At 41.6% G+C, this 6,633-nt stretch overlaps 1 pseudogene; it reads right to left on the reverse strand.

The window, feature by feature from the left end:
- Window positions 1-1,199: 1,199 nt before the first annotated feature.
- On the reverse strand, window positions 1,200-2,125 carry LOC101968513 (phosphoethanolamine/phosphocholine phosphatase pseudogene; annotated as a pseudogene).
- Between the last annotated feature and the right edge of the window lie 4,508 nt (window positions 2,126-6,633).

The raw sequence follows: 6,633 nt of genomic DNA on the forward strand, positions 1-6,633 counted from the left end.
ACCAAGGAGTGGGATAACTGGATCAAATGGTGGTTCCAATCCATGTTTCCTGAGGAATCTCCATACTGCTTTCCAGAGCGGTTGCACCAATTTTCAGTCCTACCAGCAATATAAGAGTGTACCTTTATCTTCACATCCTTGCCAACATTTATTGTTACTTGTATTCTTGATAATTGCCATTCTGACTGTAGTGAGATGAAATCTCAGTGTAGTTTTGATTTGCATTTATCTAATTGCTAGAGATGTTGAACATTTTTTCATATATTTGATGATTGCTTGTATTTCTTTTTCTGTGAAGTCTGTTCAGTTCCTTAGCCCACTTATTGATTTGGTTATTTGTTTTTTTGGTGTTAAGTTTTTTGAGTTCTTTACATATCCTGGAGATTAATGCTCTGAGGTGCAGGTGGCAAAGATTTTCTCCCTTCACACTCTCGATTGTTTCCGTTGCTGTGAAGAAGCTTTCTAGTTTTATACCATCCCATTTGTTGATTTTTTTTTTTTGTCTCCCTTCACCTCCTTTATAGTTCTCAAACACCAGAGGGAGAAGGGGCTTGGGTTTCCCTGGATCTGCTTAAGAACATCATGGCTTTTTGTTCCATATGGAAGGAGGTGGACACTAAGGACGACTTTGGTGAAGTCCCTGGGCTCTTATGGCATGGACGAGGCTGTGGTGTGAGGAGACACCTTTGGACGCTGTGAAGTCTTTGGCTGACATTAATCCGAGGAGGACGGTGTGCTTCCTCCTTCCACCAGCAGAAAGCGACTGTTGCATCTCGCTTTCCACAATCCCCCCTCCCCCCATTCAGAGGTGCTGGCGGGGTGGGAAGGGGGATTCATGGTGTTGCGAGCACAGAAATAGTATGGGATTTCTGTGGTTGAGGCAAGATCGAGGAGGCCTGGAGCTGTGGCAGAGAGGATTATCTGTCTCTGCTGAGAGTCTGGTCAGCCCTGAGGAGTTTGGGATACCCGGTTTCACTGAGAGAAGACTGGGAGAGGGGAGGTTATGCAGCCCCAGGCAGCAGTTAAAGCAGTGGGAGGTGTTCCTTTTCCCGTCTGCCAAGGAGCCCCTTCCTCCCCGTTCGGAGCATGGGGTTTTGCAAACACTGCTGTCTTTCAAGGCATGTACACCACTCCCCTGTGGACCAGATTCCAGGATGGAACTGTTTACAGTGGAACCGGGGAAGATAGCCGATCTGGGGTCAGTTCCAGACCCCTCTCCCGGTCCCCAAATGAATGAAATTCCAGAAATCAGGCTTGTCTTTCCCAATTCCATCTCTCTGCCCTTCCTTTGCCCTCTCGCCCCTGGAGCCTCCTCCATCCAGGCGGTAGGGCTGAACAGTCTTCAGCATCTGTTGCAGATGGAAGAGCACGTCTATTTCCCAGGGCACCACACTGGCGCGGAAGGAGCTAGGCTCCGCCTTCGGTGCTTCCTGAATGAGGCAGTGCATAGGATAGCCGCGGTGCGGTAAGGCCACATCACCCACTCTCAGCCATCAGCCCCACGGGTCAGAGATCTTTTGCACCATCGACCACGTAGAAGAGGCGTTCGAACTGCACACCATTGCGGGCCCACTCGCGCAGGTAGTGGCTGAGCAACTTGTGCTTGTACATGTTGGCTGGGCAGCGCGTGCAGCTGTGCGTGTGGAAGGGTCTCAGCTTCAGGCCAGGACAGGTTGCTGAGGAAGAGGGCGGACAGACCCAGGGGGCCAGCGGCACGCAGGGAGCTCTCCACACCAACAGTGTTGACGTCTGAGATGAGAATAACCTGGAAGCAGGAGCCCTGCTTAGCCACAAACTGCAGCAAGTCTCCCAAACCGCAGCAAGTCTCCCCAAACCCGGAGACAGGGGGATAGCGTGCAGGTCCCACAGCCGCAAATCCTGCTCACCCAGGTACTAGAAGACGCGCTGCCTGGACTCCTTGTAGAAACCCTCGCGGTGTGTGGCTCACCGGCTGTCGGGTAGCTGCTGGCTTGTTGGAGCTCACACGTTGGAGTCATCGTTGTTTTCGTCCACAATGGTCTCCTGAAGCCAACAAGGTCAGGAGGAAGCACGATGTGCCCTTTGCAGCCATCCCGCTGTCCCTAGTCAGGCATCGGAGGCCAGCCATTGGAAGACACTCACTCATTGACAGTGCATAACCCTGAGCACCACCTCTAGGGACTCTGTTGGCCTCCAGACGTCCAGAGCTCCTCTGGCAGCTTTATCCTGAGGGATCAAATCCTTTTGAGGGCACCAAAAGGGTCTTCAAAAGAGGGCAGGATCTCTGAGTTTCTCCCTTAGCGGGAATTGGAGGGGATGCTGTGTCTTAATCCATTCTCGGATTTCTGAGTTTTGTCATGAGTCCTTCCAATCCAGAGGAACCATGGATGATGTGCGTCTAAGCTGCGCCCAGGTTGCAGCCGTGCCCCCTTTAAAAGCCTGGGAACCAGAGCCAGAGCCTCGGTGCAGCCCTATTTGTTGATTTCTTGATTTTACTTTTTGCACTTTCGGAGTCTTTTTGGTTCCTAAGCGCCCTCCGCCCCCCACTTTGAAATTGTAGTTGGACACAATAACTTTATTTTATGTGTTTATTTTTCTGTGGTGCTGAGAATTGAACCCAGGGGCCTCAAACGTGTAGGTGAGTGCTCTACAGCTGAGCCACAAAACCAACCCCCCCAATTTTTTTTTTGTTTTGTTTTTTGGTCTTACTAGGGATTGAACCCAAGGCCTTGTGCATACCAGGCAAGCACTCTACTAACTGAGCTATGTCCCTATCCCTCACATTCTTGTTTCCTTTGCTGTGAAGTTTTACAATTTGATGCCATTCCACTTATTGATTTTTGGTTTTATTTCTTGCACTTTAGGAGTCTTTTAAGGAATTTGATACCTGTGCCAATATGCTTGAGTGTTGGGTGGACATTTTCTTCTACCATTGGCAGAATTTCTGACATAATTCCTGGGTCTTTGATCCATTTTGAGTTGACTTTTTTGCAGGGCAAGAGAAGGGGATCTCACTCCAATTAGAATGGCAGCAATCCATAATGCAAACAATAGTGCTGGGGTTGTGGCTTAGTGGTAGAGTCTGGACTGGCATGAGGGGGTCACTGGGTTTTATGCTCAGCATGACATAAAAATAAAGTAAATGTACTGTGTCCATCAACAACTAAAGCAAAAATATTAAAAAAATAATACAAGCAATAATAAATGCTAGAGAGGATGTGGAGAAAGGAACACTTTTACAGTATTGGTGAGACTGAAAATTAGTGCATCTGCTGTGGAAATCAGTATGGAATTTCTTCAAAGACTAGGAATAGAACCACCATATGACCCACATATAGTACTCCTTGGTATTTATCCTGAAAAATTAAAGTCATCATATAAAAAACATCCCTCCCTACGTTTATAGCAGCACAATTCACAATGGCCAAACTATGGAACCACTATGTGTCCATCCGTGGGTGAATGGGTTTTTTAAATGCAGTATATGTACACAATGGAATCTTATTCATTCATGAAGACAAATTAAATTATGTCATTTGTAGGAAAATGAATTGAACTTAATAATTATATTAAGTGAAATAAGCCAAACCAAAAGTCAAGTGTTTTTTTCTTATTTGTGGAAGCTAGAGATGAAAATGGGAAAGAAAGGTGGGGGAGGGATCTCATGAAAATCAAAGGGAGATCACTAACTAGAGGAACAGGACCAGGGGAGGGAGAAGGAAAGGATAGGGGAAATATGGAGGCATAATCTTGGACAAATTACATTTTTATGTTTTGTGCATGTACAAATATGTAACAACAAATCCCACCAATATGTACAACAATAATAGTGCCAACAAAAATATAGAAAAAAATAAATAAAAATTTAAAAGATGCAATGGCACAGCAGTGAAGGTTATTTTCAAAGCATGAAGTGAATCCCCATTACATTTTCCCCACTGTCAGTTTCCACCTTCCCTTGCTATGGAAAAATCAATGATGACATCTCCAACCTGCTTTTTGCTGAAAATAGGTGTCAAAGGGGGTTGTAGAGTAGAAGTTTTTTTTACTTGTTGTCATTTATCTCTTTTGGACTTTTACAGAAGGGATAAAGAGGTGATTCCAACCTTTGTGGGGATCTGGAAGAAGCACTCAGGATGGCAGGTAATGTTTGAGTGATTGTTGTGCATACTGTTTTAATCTAGTTTCTTTTGCTATAGTCACATTTTCTACTCCTGCCTGCACCCCTGCCCCTGGGTGTCAGAAAGGATCTTTAATACACTATTTCTTTGTGCACTCTAAGTATAGCCTGCTTCTGAGTATACCCTTGTGGATGAAAGCAATTTGCAATATCTTATCCCACTCTAGGTGGATTTCTTGGCATAATTCAGCCACTATATTTTTAAGATGTGATTTATCTTTTCTGTTTTCCCTGTAGATTGTGGTCTCTAGGATGTATGTAACTTCCATTGAATATCCAATGTTTTGCTTACTTGTGGGTCATTTATATAATTAAAGATGGTCTGTTGTTACTCTCATTGATAAAGGGAGCTCATGCTCTAGGATAAGTTCCTTCAAGAAGACTCTAGTTGTTTCAGAAATCTTTTCTGCTCTGGCAGGATAAGCCTTAACCTGCACAGAGAAGGTTTCTACTAGTGTAAGCAAATATCTGATGTTTTCTCTGGCACAGAGCACTTGGGTAAAATCTACTTGTCAGCCATCAAAAGACTGTATTTTTACATATTGAGTCCCTTTTATAGTAGGCCACTTTTAGACTTTGGATTGTTCTTGTTGCATAAGACACCATTCTGAGTCACTTGCTGAACAGTCTGCTGGAGTTGTGACCCTTGAAAGTGGAGCTTGATTAAATTTGCCGAGGTATTCCTCCCATAATGAGCACTCTCATGGAGGTGTTTATCAAGACAAGAACAGCACTTCAGGCAGGAGGATGAGCCCATGCAAATTTCTCTCCTCTTGGCAGTACTATTCCAGGATTCAAAACTTGAATCTTTGACCTTTTACCCTCCTCAGAATTAAAGGTTTCATTGGTCTGGTTCAAGCTGAGTAATTAGGGCTCTGATAAACAGTTTGTACTTCTAGAAAAGAAGTAGCTCTAAAACTTATTTGGAAAAACAAGGGACCCAGAATAGCCAGTGCAATCCTGAGCAAGTAGGCAGCACAATACCAGATCTCAAATTATACTACAGAGCCATAGAAACACACATCATCATCATCATCATCATATATGAATACCTTCCTTTCTCACCTGCCTGATGAGATTCTTCCCACTGTGTGAGTCTAGCTCAGATACTGCTTCATGACACATTCACCATCCTCTCAGTCTGAGAGATGAAGTTCCTCATTCTGTTTGAATTGCTGTTGAAATTCTCTCATTACACTTTATGAACAACCAGAGACAGGAAAAATTGTTCTCTGTATGTGTGCTATGAATTGAAATGCATTCTGATGTCATGTGTAACAAATTAGAATAAATGAATAAATTAAAAAAAGAAATTCTTTCTTTGCAAGTTTGTTACCTCTTTAGCATATAAGAATAATGTTTTCTTTTTATCTGCTTTCATTACTTTCCATACATCATTGTAGATGGTAAATGTTTATTAAATACTTGTTCAATTGGTGATTTCCCTGAAGAGGGAGTATAAATTATTAAATCATTTTTTTCTTTTCTTTTACTCATTTTTTTATGTGAGTTGCTTATGGAGACATGACTTAAATATTTTTTATATTCTCTGGAATTATTACAGAAAACCTCATTTTTGTGCTCCTGAGTCAGTAAAGAAGGCCAAATAAGCAGCAATAAAGATAAATTTCACTTTGGTAATAGACTCTTTGAAATGAAGGTAAGGGACAGGAGATGGGAATAGGAAAGATGGCGGAATGAATTAGATATAACTTTCCTATGTTCATATATGAATACACGACCAGTGCTACATCATGTTCAACCACAAGAATAGGATCCTAATTAGAATGTTATTTCCACGTATGTATGATATGTCAAAATAGTCTACTGTCATGTATAATTTTAAAAAGAACAAATAAAAAAAGAAGAAAACAAAAAAGATTCTTTGATCATCATAAAAGCCACTGGGCATTATACAATACATTATGATAAATTGGTAGCTTAAACCTCATTTAGTTATTACTGGCTAAGATTGCTTTTTTTCCCATGGTTATGTTTTTTTTTTTTTTTTGCGGAAGATTTTAAATCAATTCATATTATTGCCTCTTGATTGTACATAACAAAAATATAGACCATTTGTGATATGAGTCATTCTCCCCATCAGTCATATATTCTCTTGAAAAATAGGAGGAAGAAGAGAACATTTTATTTACCTTGGGTCCTTAAGCCTGGGGATATAATAGGCTTGTGATGGTTTTCACAGCCATTTTGTGGTCTACCACTTATTTCAGAAAATTTTCAGGGTTATCATTTTCAGTTATCTTTAGAAATATACAGGATATCCAGATAGCATATATTTTAAAAAAGTTCTAGTATATAAGTATTGCCTGCATCTGAATCAGTAGAAAATTAATTGTCAATGTTTTGCTCAATAATTAATGTTTTGCTCAATTAATCTACTGATAATATCATCTTATTAAACAAAATAGTGCATTTAGACTCACTATTTGTTTCTCTGTTTGCTTTTTGATATT

The sequence above is a fragment of the Ictidomys tridecemlineatus genome, chromosome 6 (genome assembly GCF_052094955.1).
Source record: "Ictidomys tridecemlineatus isolate mIctTri1 chromosome 6, mIctTri1.hap1, whole genome shotgun sequence".
Taxonomy (NCBI): Eukaryota; Metazoa; Chordata; class Mammalia; order Rodentia; family Sciuridae; genus Ictidomys; species Ictidomys tridecemlineatus.